This window comes from Pan paniscus, chromosome 8 (genome assembly GCF_029289425.2).
Source record: "Pan paniscus chromosome 8, NHGRI_mPanPan1-v2.0_pri, whole genome shotgun sequence".
Classification (NCBI taxonomy): domain Eukaryota; kingdom Metazoa; phylum Chordata; class Mammalia; order Primates; family Hominidae; genus Pan; species Pan paniscus.
In genome coordinates, this window is record NC_073257.2 from 146,978,553 (window position 1) to 147,000,498 (window position 21,946).

Genomic DNA, 21,946 nt, shown 5'->3' on the forward strand with positions numbered 1-21,946 from the left:
GCCCTACCACTCATCTAATCCACACCATCCATTCTAATACTAATGTAATAATATCCACAACATGACCTATCACTGATCTAATGCACACAATCGCTTCTAATACTAATGTAATAATATCCACACCATGCCCTATCGGTGATCTAATCCACACCATCACTTTCAGTACTAATGTAGTAATATCCACATAATGCCCTATCACTGATCTAGTCCACACCATCGCTTCCAATACTAATGTAATAATATCCACACCATGCCTTAACACTGATCTAATCCACACCATCACTTCCAATACTAATGTAATAATATCCACACCATGCCCTACCACTCATCTAATCCACACCATCCCTTCTAATACTAATGTAGTAATATCCACACCATGCCCTATCACTGATCTAATGCACACCATCCCTTCTAATACTATTGTAATAATATCCACATCATGCCCTACCACTAATGTAACGCACAGCATCGCTTCTAATACTAATGTAATAATATCCACGCCATGCCCTAACACTCATCTAATCCACAGCATCGCTTCTAATACTAATGTAATAATATCCACACCATGCCCTACCACGAATCTAATCCACCCCATCCCTTCTAATAATAATGTAATAATATCCACACCATGCCCTATCACTGATCTAATGCACACCATGGCTTCTAATACTAATGTAATAATATCCACACCATGCCCTAACACTGATCTAATCCACACCATCACTTCTAATACTAAGGTAGTAATATCCCCACCATGCCCTACCACTCATCTAATCCACACCATCCCTTCTAATACTAATGTAATAATATCCACACCATGACCTGTCACTGATCTTACGCACACCATCGCTTCCAATACTAATGTAATAATATCCACACCATGCCCTACCACTCATCTAATCCACACCATCCCTTCTTATACTAACGTAATAATATCCACACCATGCCCTAACACTGATGTAATCCACACCATCGCTTCCAATACTAATGTAATAATATCCACACCATGCCCTATCACTGATCTAATCAACACCATCGCTTCCAGTACTAATGTAATAATATCCACACCATGCCCTAACACTCATCTAATCCACACCATCGCTTCCAATACTAATGTAATAATATCCACATCATGCCCTATCACTGATCTAGTCCACACCATCGCTTCCAATACTAATGTAATCATATCCACAACCCGCCCTATCACTGATCTAATCCACACCATCACTTCCAAAAGTAATGTAATAATATCCACACCATGCCCTACCACTCATCTAATCCACACCATCCCTTCTAATACTAATGTGATAATATCCACACCATGCCCTATCACTGATCTTATGCAAACCATCGCTTCCAATACTAACGTAATAATATCCGCATCATGCCCTATCACTGATCTAATGCACACCATCGCTTCTAATACTAATGTAATAATATCCACACCATGCCCTAACACTCATCTAATCCACACCATCGCTTCCAATACTAATGTAATCATATCCACAACCTGCCCTATCACTGATCTAATCCACACCATCACTTCCAATAGTAATGTAATAATATCCACATCATGCCCTACCACTCATCTAATCCACACCATCCCTTCCAATACTAATGTAATAATATCCACACCATGCCCTATCACTGATCTAATGCACACCATCTCTTCCAATACTAACGTAATAATATCCGCATCATGCCCTATCACTGATCTAATGCACATCATCGCTTCTAATACTAATGTAATAATATCCACACCATGCCCTAACACTCATCTAATCCACACCATCGCTTCCAATACTAATGTAATAATATCCACACCATGCGCTAACACTCATCTAATCCACACCATCGCTTCATATACTAATGTAATAATATCCACACCATGCCCTATCACTGATCTAATGCACACCATGGCTTCTAATACTAATGTAATAATATCCACACCATGCCCTAACACTGATCTAATCCACACCATCGCTTCTAATACTAATGTAGTGATATCCACACCATGCCATACCACTCATCTAATCCACACCATCCGTTCTAATACTGATGTAATAATATCCACACCATGACCTATCACTGATCTAATCCACACCATCACTTCCAATACTAATGTAATAATATCCACACCTTGCACTATCACTGATCTAATCAACACCATCGCTTCCAATACTGATGTAATAATATCCACACCGTGCCCTACCACTCATCTAATCCACACCATCGCTTCCAATACTAATGTAATAATATCCACGCCATACCCTATCACTGATCTAGTCCACAGCATCGCTTCCAATACTAATGTAGTAATATCCACATCATGCCCTATCACTGATCTAGTCCACACCATCACTTCCAATACTAATGTAGTAATATCCACACCGTGCCCTATCACTGATCTAGTCCCCACCATTGCTTCTAATACTAAAGTAATAATATCCACACCATGCCCTATCACTGATCTAGTCCATACCATCGTTTTTAATACTAATGTAATAATATCCACAGCATGCCCTACCACTCATCTAATCCACACCATCCATTCTAATACTAATGTAATAATATCCACAACATGACCTATCACTGATCTAATGCACACAATCGCTTCTAATACTAATGTAATAATATCCACACCATGCCCTATCGGTGATCTAATCCACACCATCACTTTCAGTACTAATGTAGTAATATCCACATAATGCCCTATCACTGATCTAGTCCACACCATCGCTTCCAATACTAATGTAATAATATCCACACCATGCCTTAACACTGATCTAATCCACACCATCACTTCCAATACTAATGTAATAATATCCACACCATGCCCTACCACTCATCTAATCCACACCATCCCTTCTAATACTAATGTAGTAATATCCACACCATGCCCTATCACTGATCTAATGCACACCATCCCTTCTAATACTATTGTAATAATATCCACATCATGCCCTACCACTAATGTAACGCACAGCATCGCTTCTAATACTAATGTAATAATATCCACGCCATGCCCTAACACTCATCTAATCCACAGCATCGCTTCTAATACTAATGTAATAATATCCACACCATGCCCTACCACGAATCTAATCCACCCCATCCCTTCTAATAATAATGTAATAATATCCACACCATGCCCTATCACTGATCTAATGCACACCATGGCTTCTAATACTAATGTAATAATATCCACACCATGCCCTAACACTGATCTAATCCACACCATCACTTCTAATACTAAGGTAGTAATATCCCCACCATGCCCTACCACTCATCTAATCCACACCATCCCTTCTAATACTAATGTAATAATATCCACACCATGACCTGTCACTGATCTTACGCACACCATCGCTTCCAATACTAATGTAATAATATCCACACCATGCCCTACCACTCATCTAATCCACACCATCCCTTCTTATACTAACGTAATAATATCCACACCATGCCCTAACACTGATGTAATCCACACCATCGCTTCCAATACTAATGTAATAATATCCACACCATGCCCTATCACTGATCTAATCAACACCATCGCTTCCAGTACTAATGTAATAATATCCACACCATGCCCTAACACTCATCTAATCCACACCATCGCTTCCAATACTAATGTAATAATATCCACATCATGCCCTATCACTGATCTAGTCCACACCATCGCTTCCAATACTAATGTAATCATATCCACAACCCGCCCTATCACTGATCTAATCCACACCATCACTTCCAAAAGTAATGTAATAATATCCACACCATGCCCTACCACTCATCTAATCCACACCATCCCTTCTAATACTAATGTGATAATATCCACACCATGCCCTATCACTGATCTTATGCAAACCATCGCTTCCAATACTAACGTAATAATATCCGCATCATGCCCTATCACTGATCTAATGCACACCATCGCTTCTAATACTAATGTAATAATATCCACACCATGCCCTAACACTCATCTAATCCACACCATCGCTTCCAATACTAATGTAATCATATCCACAACCTGCCCTATCACTGATCTAATCCACACCATCACTTCCAATAGTAATGTAATAATATCCACATCATGCCCTACCACTCATCTAATCCACACCATCCCTTCCAATACTAATGTAATAATATCCACACCATGCCCTATCACTGATCTAATGCACACCATCTCTTCCAATACTAACGTAATAATATCCGCATCATGCCCTATCACTGATCTAATGCACATCATCGCTTCTAATACTAATGTAATAATATCCACACCATGCCCTAACACTCATCTAATCCACACCATCGCTTCCAATACTAATGTAATAATATCCACACCATGCGCTAACACTCATCTAATCCACACCATCGCTTCATATACTAATGTAATAATATCCACACCATGCCCTATCACTGATCTAATGCACACCATGGCTTCTAATACTAATGTAATAATATCCACACCATGCCCTAACACTGATCTAATCCACACCATCGCTTCTAATACTAATGTAGTGATATCCACACCATGCCATACCACTCATCTAATCCACACCATCCGTTCTAATACTGATGTAATAATATCCACACCATGACCTATCACTGATCTAATCCACACCATCACTTCCAATACTAATGTAATAATATCCACACCTTGCACTATCACTGATCTAATCAACACCATCGCTTCCAATACTGATGTAATAATATCCACACCGTGCCCTACCACTCATCTAATCCACACCATCGCTTCCAATACTAATGTAATAATATCCACGCCATACCCTATCACTGATCTAGTCCACAGCATCGCTTCCAATACTAATGTAGTAATATCCACATCATGCCCTATCACTGATCTAGTCCACACCATCACTTCCAATACTAATGTAGTAATATCCACACCGTGCCCTATCACTGATCTAGTCCCCACCATTGCTTCTAATACTAAAGTAATAATATCCACACCATGCCCTATCACTGATCTAGTCCATACCATCGTTTTTAATACTAATGTAATAATATCCACAGCATGCCCTACCACTCATCTAATCCACACCATCCATTCTAATACTAATGTAATAATATCCACAACATGACCTATCACTGATCTAATGCACACAATCGCTTCTAATACTAATGTAATAATATCCACACCATGCCCTATCGGTGATCTAATCCACACCATCACTTTCAGTACTAATGTAGTAATATCCACATAATGCCCTATCACTGATCTAGTCCACACCATCGCTTCCAATACTAATGTAATAATATCCACACCATGCCTTAACACTGATCTAATCCACACCATCACTTCCAATACTAATGTAATAATATCCACACCATGCCCTACCACTCATCTAATCCACACCATCCCTTCTAATACTAATGTAGTAATATCCACACCATGCCCTATCACTGATCTAATGCACACCATCCCTTCTAATACTATTGTAATAATATCCACATCATGCCCTACCACTAATGTAACGCACAGCATCGCTTCTAATACTAATGTAATAATATCCACGCCATGCCCTAACACTCATCTAATCCACAGCATCGCTTCTAATACTAATGTAATAATATCCACACCATGCCCTACCACGAATCTAATCCACCCCATCCCTTCTAATAATAATGTAATAATATCCACACCATGCCCTATCACTGATCTAATGCACACCATGGCTTCTAATACTAATGTAATAATATCCACACCATGCCCTAACACTGATCTAATCCACACCATCACTTCTAATACTAAGGTAGTAATATCCCCACCATGCCCTACCACTCATCTAATCCACACCATCCCTTCTAATACTAATGTAATAATATCCACACCATGACCTGTCACTGATCTTACGCACACCATCGCTTCCAATACTAATGTAATAATATCCACACCATGCCCTACCACTCATCTAATCCACACCATCCCTTCTTATACTAACGTAATAATATCCACACCATGCCCTAACACTGATGTAATCCACACCATCGCTTCCAATACTAATGTAATAATATCCACACCATGCCCTATCACTGATCTAATCAACACCATCGCTTCCAGTACTAATGTAATAATATCCACACCATGCCCTAACACTCATCTAATCCACACCATCGCTTCCAATACTAATGTAATAATATCCACATCATGCCCTATCACTGATCTAGTCCACACCATCGCTTCCAATACTAATGTAATCATATCCACAACCCGCCCTATCACTGATCTAATCCACACCATCACTTCCAAAAGTAATGTAATAATATCCACACCATGCCCTACCACTCATCTAATCCACACCATCCCTTCTAATACTAATGTGATAATATCCACACCATGCCCTATCACTGATCTTATGCAAACCATCGCTTCCAATACTAACGTAATAATATCCGCATCATGCCCTATCACTGATCTAATGCACACCATCGCTTCTAATACTAATGTAATAATATCCACACCATGCCCTAACACTCATCTAATCCACACCATCGCTTCCAATACTAATGTAATAATATCCACACCGTGCGCTAACACTCATGTAATCCACACCATCGCTTCTAATACTAATGTAATAATATCCACACCATGCCCTATCACTGATCTAATGCACACAATCGCTTCTAATACTAATGTAATAATATCCACACCATGCCCTAACACTGATCTAATCCACACCATCGCTTCTAATACTAATGAAATGATATCCACACCATGCCCTACCACTCATGTAATCCACACCATCCCTTCTAATACTGATGTAATAATATCCACACCATGACTTATCACTGATCTAATGCACACCATCGCTTCTAATACTAATGTAATAATATCCACACCATGACCTATCACTGATCTAATCCACACCATCACTTCCAATACTAATGTAATAATATCCACACCTTGCACTATCACTGATCTAATCAACACCATCGCTTCCAATACTGATGTAATAATATCCACACCATGCCCTACCACTCATCTAATCCACACCATCTCTTCCAATACTAATGTAATAATATCCACGCCATGCCCTATCACTGATCTAGTCCACACCATCGCTTCCAATACTAATGTAGTAATATCCACATCATGCCCTATCACTGATCTAGTCCACACCATCGCTTCTAATACTTATATAGTAATATCCACACCATGCCCTCTCACTGATCTAGTCCCCACCATTGCTTCTAATACTAAAGTAATTATATCCACACCATGCCCTATCACTGATCTAGTCCATACCATCGTTTTTAATACTAATGTAATAATATCCACAGCATGCCATAACACTCATCTAATCCACACCATTGCTTCCAATACTAATGTAGTAATACCCACACCATGCCCTATCACTGATCTAGTCGACACCATCGCTTCCAATACTAATGTAATAAGATCCACACCATGCCTTATCACTGATCTAGTCCACACCATTGTTTCTAATAGTAATGTAATAATATCCACAGCATGCCCTAACACTCATCTAATCCACACCATCACTTCTAATACTAACGCAATAATATCCACACCATGCCCTAACACTGATCTAATCCACACCATTGCTTCCAATACTAATGTAATAATATCCACACCATGCCCTATCACTGATCTAATCAACACCATCGCTTCCAATACTAATGTAATAATATCCACACCATGCCAAAACACTCATCTAATCCACACCATCGCTTCCAATACTAATGTAATAATATCCACATCATGTCCTATCACTGATCTATTCCACACCATCGCTTCCAATACTAGTGTAATAATATCCACAGCATGCCCTATCACTGATCTAGTCCACACCATCGCTTGTAATACTAATGTAGTAATATCCACAGCATGCCCTATCACTGATCTAGTCCACACAATCGCTTCTAATACTAATGTAATAATATCTACACCGTGCCCTATCACTGATCTAGTCCACACCATCGCTTCCAATACTAATGTAATAATATCCACACCATGCCCTATCAGTGATCTAGTCCACACCATCGCTTCCAATACTAATGTAATAATATCCACATCGTGCCCTATCACTGATCTAGTCCACACCATCGCTTCTAATACTAATGTAATAATATCCACACCATGCCCTATCACTGATTTAATCCACACCATCACTTCCAATAGTAATGTAGTAATATCTACACCGTGCCCTATCACTGATCTAGTCCACACCATCGCTTCCAATAGTAATGTAATAATATCCACACCATGCCCTATCAGTGATCTAGTCCACAACATCGCTTCCAATACTAATGTAATAATATCCACATCATGCCCTATCACTGATCTAGTCCACACCATCGCTTCTAATACTAATGGAATAATATCCACACCATGCCCTATCACTGATCTAATCCACACCATCGCTTCCAATACTAATGTAGTAATATCCACGCCATGCCCTATCACTGATCTAGTTCACACCATCGCTTCCAATACTAATGTAATAATATCCACACCATGCCCTATCACTGACCTAATCCACACCATCACTTCCAATACTAATGTAATAATATCCACACCTTGCGCTATCACTGATCTAATCCACACCATCGCTTCCAATACTAATGTAATAATATCCACACCATGCCCTAACACTCATCTAATCCACACCATCGCTTCTAATACTAATGTAATAATATCCACACCATGCCCTAACACTGATGTAATCCACACCATCGCTTCCAATACTAATGTAATAATATCCACACCATGCCCTATCACTGATCTAATCAACACCATCGCTTCCAATACTAATGTAATAATATCCACACCATGCCCTAACACTCATCTAATCCACACCATCGCTTCCAATACTAATGTAATAATATCCACGTCATGCCCTATCACTGATCTAGTCCACAGCATCGCTTCCAATACTAATGTAATCATATCCACAACCTGCCCTATCACTGATCTAATCCACTCCATCACTTCCAATAGTAATGTAATAATATACACACCATGCCCTACCACTCATCTAATCCACACCATCCCTTGAAATACCAATGTAATAATATCCACACCATGCCCTATCACTGATCTAATGCACACCATCGCTTCCAATACTAACGTAATAATATCCGCATCATGCCCTATCACTGATCTAGTCGACACCATCACTTCTAATACTAATGTAATAATATCCACACCATGCCCTAACACTCATCTAATCCACACCATCGCTTCCAATACTAATGTAATAATATCCACACCATGCCCTAACACTCATCTAATCCACAACATCCCTTCTAATACTAATGTAATAATATCCACACCATGCCCTATCACTGATCTAATGCACACCATCGCTTCTAATACTAATGTAATAATATCCATACCATGCCCTAACACTGATCTAATCCACACCATCACCTCTAATACTAATGTAGTGATATCCACACCATGCCCTACCACTCATCTAATCCACACCATCCCTTCTAATCCTGATGTAATAATATCCACATCATGACCTGTCACTGATCTAATGCACACCATCGCTTCTAATACTAATATAATAATATCCACACCATGACCTATCACTGATCTACTCCACACCATCACTTCCAATACTAATGTAATAATATCCACACCTTGCGCTATCACTGATCTAATCAACACCATCGCTTCCAATACTGATGTAATAATATCCACACCATGCCCTAACACTCATCTAATCCACACCATCGCTTCCAATACTAATGTAATAATATCCACGCCATGCCCTATCACTGATCTAGTCCACACCATCGCTTCCAATACAAATGTAGTAATATCCACATCATGCCCTATCACTGATCTAGTCCACACCATTGCTTCTAATACTAAAGTAATAATATCCACACCATGCCCTATCACTGATCTAGTGCATACCATTGTTTTTAATACTAATGTAATAATATCCACAGCATGCCATAACACTCATCTAATCCACACCATCGCTTCTAATACTAACGTAATAATATCCACACCATGCCCTAACACTGATCTAATCCACACCATTGTTTCCAATACTAATGTAGTAATACCCACACCATGCCCTGTCACTGATCTAGTCGACACCATCGCTTCCAATACTAATGTAATAATATCCACACCATGCCTTATCACTGATCTAGTCCACACCATTGTTTCTAATACTAATGTAATAATATCCACAGCATGCCCTAACACTCATCTAATCCACACCATCACTTCTAATACTAACGTAATAATATCCACACCATGCCCTAACTCTGATCTAATCCACACCATCGCTTCCAATACTAATGTAATAATATCCACACCATGCCCTATCACTGATCTAATCAACACCATCGCTTCCAATACTAATGTAATAATATCCACACCATGCCATAACACTCATCTAATCCACACCATCGCTTCCAATACTAATGTAATAATATCCACATCATGTCCTATCACTGATCTATTCCACACCATCGCTTCCAATACTAATGTAATAATATCCACACCATGCCCTATCAGTGATCTAGTCCACACCATCGTTTCCAATACTAATGTAATAATATCCACATCGTCCCCTATCACTGATCTAGTCCACACCATCTCTTCTAATACTAATGTAATAATATGCACACCATGCCCTATCATTGATGTAATCCACACCATCGTTTCCACTACTAAAGTAATAATATCCACACCATGCCCTAACACTCATCTAATCCACACCATCACTTCTAATACTAATGTAATAATATCCACACCATGCCCTATCACTGATCTAATCCACACCACCGCTTCCAATACTAATGTAATAATATCCACACCATGCCCTATCACTGACCTAATCCACACTACCACTTCCAATACCAATGTAGTAATATCCACATCATGCTCTATCACTGATGTAGTCCACACCATCGCTTCCAATACTAATGTAATAATATCCACACCATGCCCTATCACTGATCTAATCCACACCATCACTTCCAATACTAATGTAATAATATCCACACCATGCCCTACCACTCATCTAATCCACACCATCCCTTCTCATACTAATGTAATAATGTCCACACCATGCCCTACCACTGATCTAATGCACACCATCTCTTCTAATATTAATGTAATAATATCCACACCATGACCTATCACTGATCTATTGCACACCATTGCTTCTAATACTTATGTAATAATATCCACACCATGCCCTATCACTGATCTAATCCACACCATCACTTCCAATACTTTTGTAATAATATCCACACCTTGCGCTATCACTGATCTAATCAACACCATCGCTTCCAATACTAATGTAATAATATCCACACCATGCCCTAACACTCATCTAATCCACACCATCACTTCCAATACTAATGTAATAATATACACACCATGCCCTATCACTGATCTAGTCCACACCATCGCTTCCAATACTAATAATATCCACACCATGCCCTATTACTGATCTAGTCCCCACCATCGCTTCTAATACTAATGTAATAATATCCACACCATGCCCTATCACTGATCTAATCCACACCATCGCTTGCAATACTAATGTTATAGTATCCATATCATGCCCTAACACTCATCTAATCCACACCATCGCTTCCAATACTAATGTAATAATATACACATCATGCCCTATCACTTATCTAGTCCACACCATCGCTTCCAAAGCTAATGTAATGATATCCACACCATGCCCTATCACTTATCTTGTCCACCCCATCACTTCTAATACTAATGTAATAATATCCACAGCATGCCCTAACACTCATCTAATCCACACCATCGCTTGTAATACTAATGTAATAATATGCACACCATGCCCTATCACTGATCTAGTCCACACCATCGCTGCCAATACTAATGTAATAATATCCACACCGTGCCCTATCACTGATCTAGTCCACACCATCGCTTCCAATACTAATGTAATAATATCCACATCATTCCCTATCACTGATCTAGTCCACACCATCGCTTCTAATACTAATGTAATAATATCCACACCATGCCCTATCACTGATCTAGTCCACACCATCACTTCTAATACTAATGGAATAATATCCACACCATGCCCTATCACTGATTTAATCCACACCATCGCTTCCAATACTAATGTAATAATATCCACACCATGTCCTATCACTGATCTAATCCACGCCATCGCTTCCAATACCAATGTAGTAATATCCACATCATGCCCTATCACTGATCTAGTCCACACCATCGCTTCCAATACTAATGTAATAATATCCACACCATGCCCTATCACTGATCTAATCCATACCATCACTTCCAATACTAATGTAATAATATCCACACCATGCCCTACCACTCATCAAATCCACACCATCCCTTCTGATACTAATGTAATAATATGCACTCCATGCCCTGTCACTGATCTAATCAACACCATCGCTTCCAATACTAATGTAATAATATCCACACCATGCCCTATCACTGATCTAATCCACACCATCGCTTCCAATACTAATGTAGTAATATCTACATCATGCCCTATCACTGATCTAGTCCACACCATCGCTTCCAATGCTAATGTAATAATATCCACACCATGCCCTATCACTGATCTAATCCACACCATCACTTCCAATAGCAATGTAATAATATCCACACCATGCCCTACCACTCATCTAATCCACACCATCCCTTCTAATACTAATGTAATAATAACCACACCTGCCCTATCACTGATCTAATCACACCATCGCTTCTAATACTAATGTAATAATATCCACATCATGCCCTATCACTGATCTAATGCACACCATCGCTTCCAATAGTAATGTAATAATATCCACACCATGCCCTACCACTCATCTAATCCACACCATCCCTTCTAATACTAATGTAATAATGTCCACACCATGCCCTATCACTGATCTAATGCACACCATCGCTTCTAATACTAATGTTATAATATCCACAGCATGCCCTAACACTGATCTAATCCACACCATGGCTTCTAATACTAATGTAGTAATATCCACACCATGCCCTACCACTCATCTAATCCACACCATCCATTCTAATACTAATGTAATAATATCCACACCATGACCTATCACTGATCTAATGCACACGATCGCTTCTAATACTAATGTAATAGTATCCACACCATGCCCTATCGGTGATCTAATCCACACCATCACTTCCAGTACTAATTTAGTAATATCCACATCATGCCCTATCACTGATCTAGTCCACACCATCGCCTCCAATACTAATGTAATTATATCCACACCATGCCCTACCACTCATCTAATCCACACCATCCCTTCTAATACTAATGTAATAATATCCACACCATGCCCTAATACTCATCTAATCCACACCATCTCTTCTAATACTAATGTAATAATATCCACACCATGCCCTAACAGTAATGTAATATCTGCACCATTTCCCAACACCAATACAATATCCACACCATTCCCTAACACTAATCTAAATGTCCATACCATGCCCTAACACTAATATATTGACACAATTGCCTCTAATACTAATATATAGAATAATATCTAGTAAGTGGACCCTGTTGACATTGAGGCTTTTTTAAGGGTTTTACAGCTTTGGCTGAACTATAGCCTCTGTAATGGATTTTGATGATGTGTCTGCTTTGCTGGCATGGTATTGACATGGTTGTTTTAAAAAGTAACTTACTTTCCAATAATGTCATATTTCTAAGCAACTTCCCGTAGTAGTACAAAATACAACTTTTTCTTCCCTTAGATTCCCCAACAGTTATTGCCGTACCAGATTTGCAGTGTCGCACAAAATACTCTGGTATATTGCACTGAAAGCATGGACACTCTCCCAGGTAACTACCACATAACCCCTAGATCAGGAAATCAGCGTTGTTCCTACATGATAATTCGGTCCACAAACTCACTTCACTTTTACCTCGTGCCACACTTGGGAGTATAATGTGTTTTTTTTTTTTTCATTCGGATCCAGTTTTCTTTTCCTGGAACTGTTTCCCAGACTTTCCTTCATATTTATGACCTTGACACATTTAAAGAGCACACAGGTTTTTGTTTGAACAGCTGTTTTCAGGTCTTTGGGGTATATACCTAGGAATGGAATCATTGAGTCATATGGTAAATCTATTTGTAACTTTATGAAGAAACATCAAATTATTTTACACGTAGGCTGCACCATTTTGTCACTTATTGTCACATATTGTCACAAGCAGTGTTTAAGAGTTCAAGTTTCTGCACATCTTTGTCAACACTTGTTATTTTTTAGTATAACTATTCTTGTGTGAGTTAAGGGTTATCTCTTCATGGTTTTAATTATGGTAATGATGTTAAGCATCTTTTCATGTGCTTGTTGGTGAAGTGTGTATTAAAGTCTTTTGTCAATTTTTAGATTGGGTTGTCTTTGCTGTGGAGTTGTAAAAGTTCTTTATACGTTCTGGATAACAGACACTGATGAAGTATCTAATGTGCCGACATTTTCTTCCATTTTATAGGTTGTTGGAACGTAATAAGAGTTAATGTGTGGTCTCTGCTGCAGTGTCCTGAAACAGAGCGCTAAGCCTCGGGAATGTACGAAGTAATGTGTCTTTCGTATGCTAATGAAATGATTGATGGCTGGGGGCACCTGGATAGCCTCAGTGGGGCTGGCTGCCAAGGGAAGCAACCTTGTCATTAGAGGATTTGAAATTTCTTCCCCCGTCCCGTCTCTGTGAAGGGGAGAGGTGCTGATGGTTGAGTTGATCACCTATGGCCACAGACGTAACCAATTTGCCTGTGTAATAAAGGACAGGGTTGGGAGAGCATCTGTGTTGCTCTCCCAACACAGGAGATACTGGGAGGATCATGTCTGGTGAGGGCATGGGAGGCCTGCATTCCTTCCACATACCTCACCTTGTGCATCTCTTTTTCTGGCTTTTCATTTGTAGCGTTTAAAAGATCCTTGGTAATAAGTCAGGAATAGTAAGTACACTGCGTTCATGGGTTGTGCAATGTGATGTAGCAAATTGCTGAACCCAATAAGGGTGTTGTGGGAGCCTCCAATCTGTAGCAAAGTCAGACAGAAGGTAACCTGGGAACCTACTGTTTGTGGTTGGCACCTTAAGTGGTTACAGTCTTGTAACGGAGTACCCATATTTTCTTACAGAAGAAATGAATTAGTTTTACCATTTTGCTGTTCCTGCACTTAGCTCTTTAGGAATGCAATTATAAGCTTTACTGTCTCTCCACCAGACACTTCCTATACTGCAAACTTTTCCAACTGTGTGATAACTTAAAAGTTCCAGGGACCAAACCTTGAAACAAACTGGCACTTCCATATCTCTCCCCCACCAGGAGATTGGCAGCAGACAACAGTCAATTTACAACCTGGCTCTGCCCATGGTGGTGCTAGCAAGATCACCTAATGGAGAAAACATCAGAGCATGTCCCATAGACCCTGCACCTCCTCACCTCATCCCCTGCATGCCATTCTGGCAAGTCCGAAAGCCCTGCTTTCTGCCCAGAAAGTGGAAGCGCTTCCCTTAAGGCAAGAGCCTGTATGTTCCCTTCAGCTAAGCTCTGGCATAAAGTCACTTTCTTTTTACCATCCTTGTGTTTGTCATTTAAATTTGCAAGCAACAAGGGGCATGACGTGTATTCCTAGGACTGAGTCCTTAGCCTGTGGGGTCTGATGCTTTCTCCATTTACTGTCACAATTGGGTTGCACTGTAGGACACCCAGCTGGTACCCAAGATTTGGTCTGTGTGGGGAAAAAACCGATGTATCTGGTAACAGAAGTGTTCTGTGTTGAGTGTTGAGAGTATACTATAAGACAGTTGTTTTTCCTATTATAACATTTTGTCTTTCAACTTTTTCCTTCATGTCTTCTGAGACGTAAAAGTTGTAAATTTTGAGGAAATAAATTGATTTATTTTTCCTTTTGTGGTCTGTGCTTTTGGTGTCAGATGTAAGAAACTATTGCTACATGTAAGGTCATGAATGCTTAACTGTATGTTTTCTTCCAGAGTTTTTAGTTTTCACCTATTTTGGTCTTTGAGCCATTGTAGTTTAATTTTTTATGTGGTATGAGGTAAGGATACAATTTCATTTCCCTTTATGTGGATAGCAAGTTGCCTTACATCACTTGTTGAGGACAGGATTCTTTCCCCAATTTACTGGTAATGGACCTTGTCTAAAATCAGTTGAGCATAGAGGTATTGTTTTCTGTCTGGACTCCCAATTCAATTCAGTTGATATTTCTGTTTATTCCTGTGCGAGGATCCCACTGTTTTTATTACTGTTCCTTTGTAATAAAATTTGAAATTGGGATGTGATCAGGATCAGCTTATCCACTTCTGTCCCAAGGCCTTTGGGATTTTTGTAGGAATAACATTGAATCCACGGATTGCTTCGTGTACTTTGGGAAACTTAACAATGTGGTCTACAAATCCACAAATAAGATAAGTTTTTACATTTATTGGGAATTTAATTTCCTTAAGTAATGTCTTATAATTTCCCTCATCTAAGTCTTGTCATTTCATTCCATTTATTCCTAAGTATAATATTGCTATTGGTATTTTTTAAGGTAGAATTTTCATAATTTGGTTTAGAGATTATTCATTCCTAGCATATGCATATAAAATGGAATGTTTGGCCAGGCACCGGGGCTCATACCTGTAACCCAAGCAGGTTGAGAGGCTGAGGAAGGGTTAGGGTTAGGGTTGGGGTTGGGGTTGGGGTTGGGGTTGGGGTTAGGCTTACGGCTTAGGGCTTAGGGATTAGGGCTAGGGCTCGGGCTAGGGTTAGGGTTATGGTTAGGGTTGGGTTAGGGTTGGGTTAGGGTAGGGTTAGGGTTAGGGGTTAGGGGTTCGGGTTCGGGTTTGGGTTTAGAGTCCATGTGTTCTTTTGGAGCAAGTCACTATGCAGAGCCCACAGTTATGGAGTGAGGAGTTGGCTCCACCTTCTTGGTGGCTGAGTGTCTACATCAATTATTTGGAATTCTTTTGCAAAGGAGATTTCTATGCAACTCCATTTGCTTATTCACCTAGGGATACAAATACAGACACCTAGATAATGACTTTAAGCTTTAGTTATTATTCAACACTACAGTATTATGTTGCACAATTCATTCCTGTGTTGGCCATCAGTAGCTGTTTTTATTGGCTCTTATTTTTCTTTGATATATTTTAAATTTTTTAGTACTTACTTACTTTCTGATACTTCCAGATTATCCTGGCTCCTATATTTACTGTCCCAGTTCTAGTATCAGACATTTCTTCAAAGAGCCTGATTCCTTTCAGAATGGTAGGAAAACTTACATCTGGCTGCTGAATGAGCACATTGTATCTTGTCCCTCATTGGCAATGCTAGGAAGTATATGTGTGTGTCTAACCTACCTATACACACCTAATTATAAAGTTTTCTATGTAGAACTGTGTGTATCTTTATTAAACTAAACATAAGTTTACGTTGATGTCTCCACCTCTGATCTACTATCACATGAATCATTCTAGCCTTCTTGCCTTGCTAATTTGTAATCTCCCACTTCAACAGTGAGAAACCTGGTTCCCACCATCTGTGACTTATGTAAGTCATTGTTTTATTCCAGATACAGACACTGTGGTTTTACAATTGTTCACAATTGCTTTTGTTGGAAAGAACTTTATAAAGTGGAATCCAATGATGAAGTATAGTTCATGTGCCTTCAGCCTACAGATTCTGTTCCTTTTCAAAGTGACTTAGGTCAACACCATTTTCCCTACACCTTCAGTGAGTTTTTACCTACATTTGTGTCTTAGTCCATTTCGTGGTTCTGTAACAGAATACCTGAGGCTGCATAATTTATAAGTAAAAAAGGTTCATTTGGTTCACAATACTGGTGGCTGGAATGTCTGAGATTGGGCAGTTGCATCTGGCAGGGCCTCAGTCTTTTTCACCTCATGGTGGAAAGTGGAAGGGGAGCAAGGGGTGCCCCAGAGATCACATAGCAGAAGTGAAAGCAAGAGGGAAGCCAAGGAAGCCAGACTCTTTTTAATTACCTACTCCTGCAGAAATTATCTATTCCTGTGAGAACAGAACTCACTCACCCCCATGGAGGACATTAATGTATTCATGAGGGATCCATCCCCACGACCCAAACACCATCCACTAGGCCCCACCACCCCACACTGACACAGTGGGAGTCAAATTTCAACATGAGTTTTTGTGGGGACAAACCACATCCAAACCATAGTAATTTGTAGCATAAATTCTTTTTCACATGATGTATTCTGTCCTGGGATACTCCACATCCTGAGTAATTGTATTTAATTTGAATAGAGTTTGCTTTAACCATTTGGCTGTAAAATTCTGCATATTTCGACAAATGCATTGTGGCAGATATCCCACTATTAAAGTATCATATGGAATGCTTCAAACCCCCACCCCATGGAGCCAATGGCTTCCCATCTGTATAGTTTGCCTTCTCCAGTGTCTCATTAAATGAGATCACATTGTGTGTATCCTCCTCAGACTGTCTTCTTCCATTTAGCAATGTGCATGCAAGATTCACTCATGTCTTTGTGTCAGTTGATAGCTTGTTCCTTTCTATGGCTAAATAGTATTCCATTACATGAATGTACCACAATTTGGTTATGCATTTTGGGGAGCAGAACCTTCCTCTTCTAACTTTGTTCCAGGGTTGGAGACCTTCAAATTAACTGACAATGGATACATTAGTAGGAGAGACAATACTTGGCTTCTTGTTCCCCAAGTATCATTGTGGGACAAAATTCATCAGATGGCAGGATCCAGTTTACAAAGGGGTAAAAATAGCCCAGAAACAAGAAACAAGACTAGAATCTGATAAGCTATAATGGCTATAGTTTTCCTTTAAAATTTTTTTTGAGACAGGGTCTGGCTCTGTCATCCAGGCTGCAGTGCAAAGGTGCAATCTCAGCTCATGGCAACCTCTACCTCCTGGGTGCAAACGATCCTCCCTCCTCAGCCTCCTGATTACCTGGGACTACAGGCAGATGCCGTCATGCCCATCTAATTTTTGTATTTTTGGTAGAGACGGGGTTTCATGGTAGCTTTTGATTGGAAATAACATCAAAGTAGTTGTCAAAATACTTAGGAATGTTATTTTTGGATTGTAAGGTGAGACTTGTTTAGCTTTGGAAAAAATGCCCAATTTGTAATAGGGGAGGAAAAATAATTTTTTGTTTTCGGAATTCTTAGATGGGATGCTCTGTAAAAACTGACAGATTAAAATGAGCAAAACAGAAAAGTTTAAAAACATGTATACCTTATGGTTACATGGGAGATACTCAGGGAAAAATGAGTAAATCTCCAACAGGTGGCTTTCAGTTCAAGCATAAATACTGTCTTCAACTTAAAGAAAGAAGATTTGAGGTGCATTAGTGGGGAGTTAACTAGCAAAAGCACATTAGACAAGGGTAAGGTTCGTTATACAGACTTAAGTCCATGCATTCTCCATTGATAAGACTCTTTAGTGATTTAGTTATCGTTCTCTTCTTGGTGTCAAGAGAGGTAGCTCAAAAACCTGCAGACAAATGTTTATAGTAGCCAAAGGGGATCAGACTATGTCAGCCCAAAATATGCCACTTCAGCATAAGTATTCATGGCAACCTCTACCTCCTGGGTGCAAACGATCCTCCCTCCTCAGCCTCCTGATTACCTGGGACTACAGGCAGATGCCGTCATGCCCATCTAATTTTTGTATTTTTGGTAGAGACGGGGTTTCATGGTAGGTTTTGATTGGAAATAACATCAAAGTAGTTGTCAAAATACTTAGGAATGTTATTTTTGGATTGTAAGGTTATTACAATGGTTTATTACAAAGGTTATTACAAAGGTTATTAAATGGTTATTTCCTTTATAGATGTAAATTTTCCTTACACAAGTAATTTCTACTGTGTTTTCACAACTTCCTTTGTTAGCTTTTTTTTTTTCAAAATAATTAGCTTGGAATAATTCTTAAGCCAAAGGGACATATTTTGGGGTTGCATATTCTGGTTTCCTACCATTATATTTTGGGGTGGCATATTTTAGTCTTATATTTGGTCTTATATATAGACCAGCTGTGCTTTTTATGGTTTTCAGGTCTCTAGTATGTTGAGCATCTTTTTGTAAGTGTACTTGCCATCTGTAGATCTTCTTTGTTGAGGTGTCTGTTCAGATCTGTGTGCATTTTTAATTGAGCTGTTTAACTTATTGTTTAGTTTTAACAATTTTTAATATATTTTGAATACAAATTCTCAGATCTGTATTTTGCAAATATTTTCTTCCATATGTGGCTTGTCTTTTGGTTCTCTTAACAAGGTCTCTTCCAGAGTATAAACTGTAAATATTAAGAAATCCACATTGTCATTTCTTCTGTGTATATCAACCTTGTGTGTCATTTGTTAAAATTCATTACCAGACGCAAAGGCACATAGCTTTTCTTCTGTAGTTTCTTCTAGAAATTGTATAGTTTTGCATTTTTAGTGTAAGGATGATTTTGAGTGATTATTTGTGTAAGTTGTAAAGTTTTCATCTACATGCATATCATTTCTTATGGTTTCCAATTAATCATTCCCTGACTATTTTTGGGAAAGACACAGGATAGTGGGCTCTGTTAGAGTAGATAGCTAGACATGAACAGGAGGGGGAGCTCCTGGAAAAGGGGAAGTCTGTGAAGGCTCACCTGGAGGGACCCCCAAAAATGCACATATTAGTAGCATCTCTAGTGCTAGAGTGGATGGGCACTTGTCAATTGTGGTTAGGAGGGAGAAGAGGTACCTACGCAGAAACACCCTAGAACTTCTCTTAAGATGCCCCAATCATCATTCACTCTGCAATAAAAATGTCAGAATATTGCTATCTACATGCAGATAAGAAGGACAAAGGGGACATTCTTAAGAGAAACCTGGCACCATAAGTACAGATTAGGGCAGAGAAAGACATTCAAAAGAGGAAGGTGCAGTAGATACAAACGTGACTGCTGTCAGCCTGCCTGGGATGGCGGGAAGGAGGCTGGTGCCAGTGTGGATTCGGATTGATCACCACACATGTACCTCAATCAACAGTAAGGAGGTCCCACAAGCCTAAGTGGGGCAAGTTGGGGACCTAAGGCAGTAGCAGGAGAACCAAAGAAAACAGGCGGAGACTTGAGACAGAGGCAGGAATGTGAAGTCCAAAATAAAATTCCCCGCACAGGACTCTTAGGGTGTTTTCATGCACTATCAGCCCACTCCTCCCTATTTTTCTACAATAAGCTCTTTACACTGTATTTCTTTTGAATGAAGTTGTCTTCCATCTTTGCACTGCCTCTTGGTGAAAATCTTTCTTCCAAGTTAACTGGGACATCAGCTCTTCCCAGTAATAGCTCCTTTTCAGTTTTAATTTACAGAACTGATGGGGATTAATAACTGGCGCTCTGACTTTAAGTGGTGCAGGAGGCGGCCAGTAGGGGACGCCAGCCATCACACCGGGAGCAAGAGGGCCCTGCCTAGTCCCCATCTGCCTGCAGGTGGCTTGCAGCCACGACAATGCCAGCAAGAGGGCCTGGCAGTGTCACTGGCTGCCAGCAGGGGGCGAACGACGACTACACTGTGAGCAAGAGGGCCCTGCAGTGTCCTTAGCTGCCAGGAGGTGGCGTAGGGGCACCACACCATGAGCAAGAGGACCGTGCAGTGCCCTGGTTGCCAGCAGGGGGCGTGCTGCCACTACACTGTGAGCAAGAGGATCCTGTAGTGCCCCCAGCGGTCAGAAGAGGGCGTCCCCTGACTACACTGCAAGGAAGAGGGCCCGGCAGTGTCCCCAGCTGCCAGCAGGGGAGCCAGCCGCCACTACACTTGGAGCAAGAGGGCCCGGCAGTGTCCCCAGCTGCCAGCAGGCGGGTGTGCTGCCACTACAATGTGAGCAAGAGGGCCCTGCAATGTCCCTAGCTGCCAGCAGGCGGCGTGCC

The 21,946-nt window shown here is 40.0% G+C and overlaps 1 long non-coding RNA gene across 1 annotated transcript in view; it reads left to right on the forward strand.

Annotated features, from left to right (window-relative positions):
• Positions 1–15,938, forward strand: part of LOC129393271 (uncharacterized) — a 146,325-nt gene extending 130,387 nt beyond the window's left edge. The window contains exon 5 of the long non-coding RNA XR_010113291.1: positions 14,514–15,938. This is a non-coding gene — a long non-coding RNA (uncharacterized LOC129393271). The remainder of the gene's footprint in view (positions 1–14,513) is intronic.
• Positions 15,939–21,946: the final 6,008 nt, after the last annotated feature.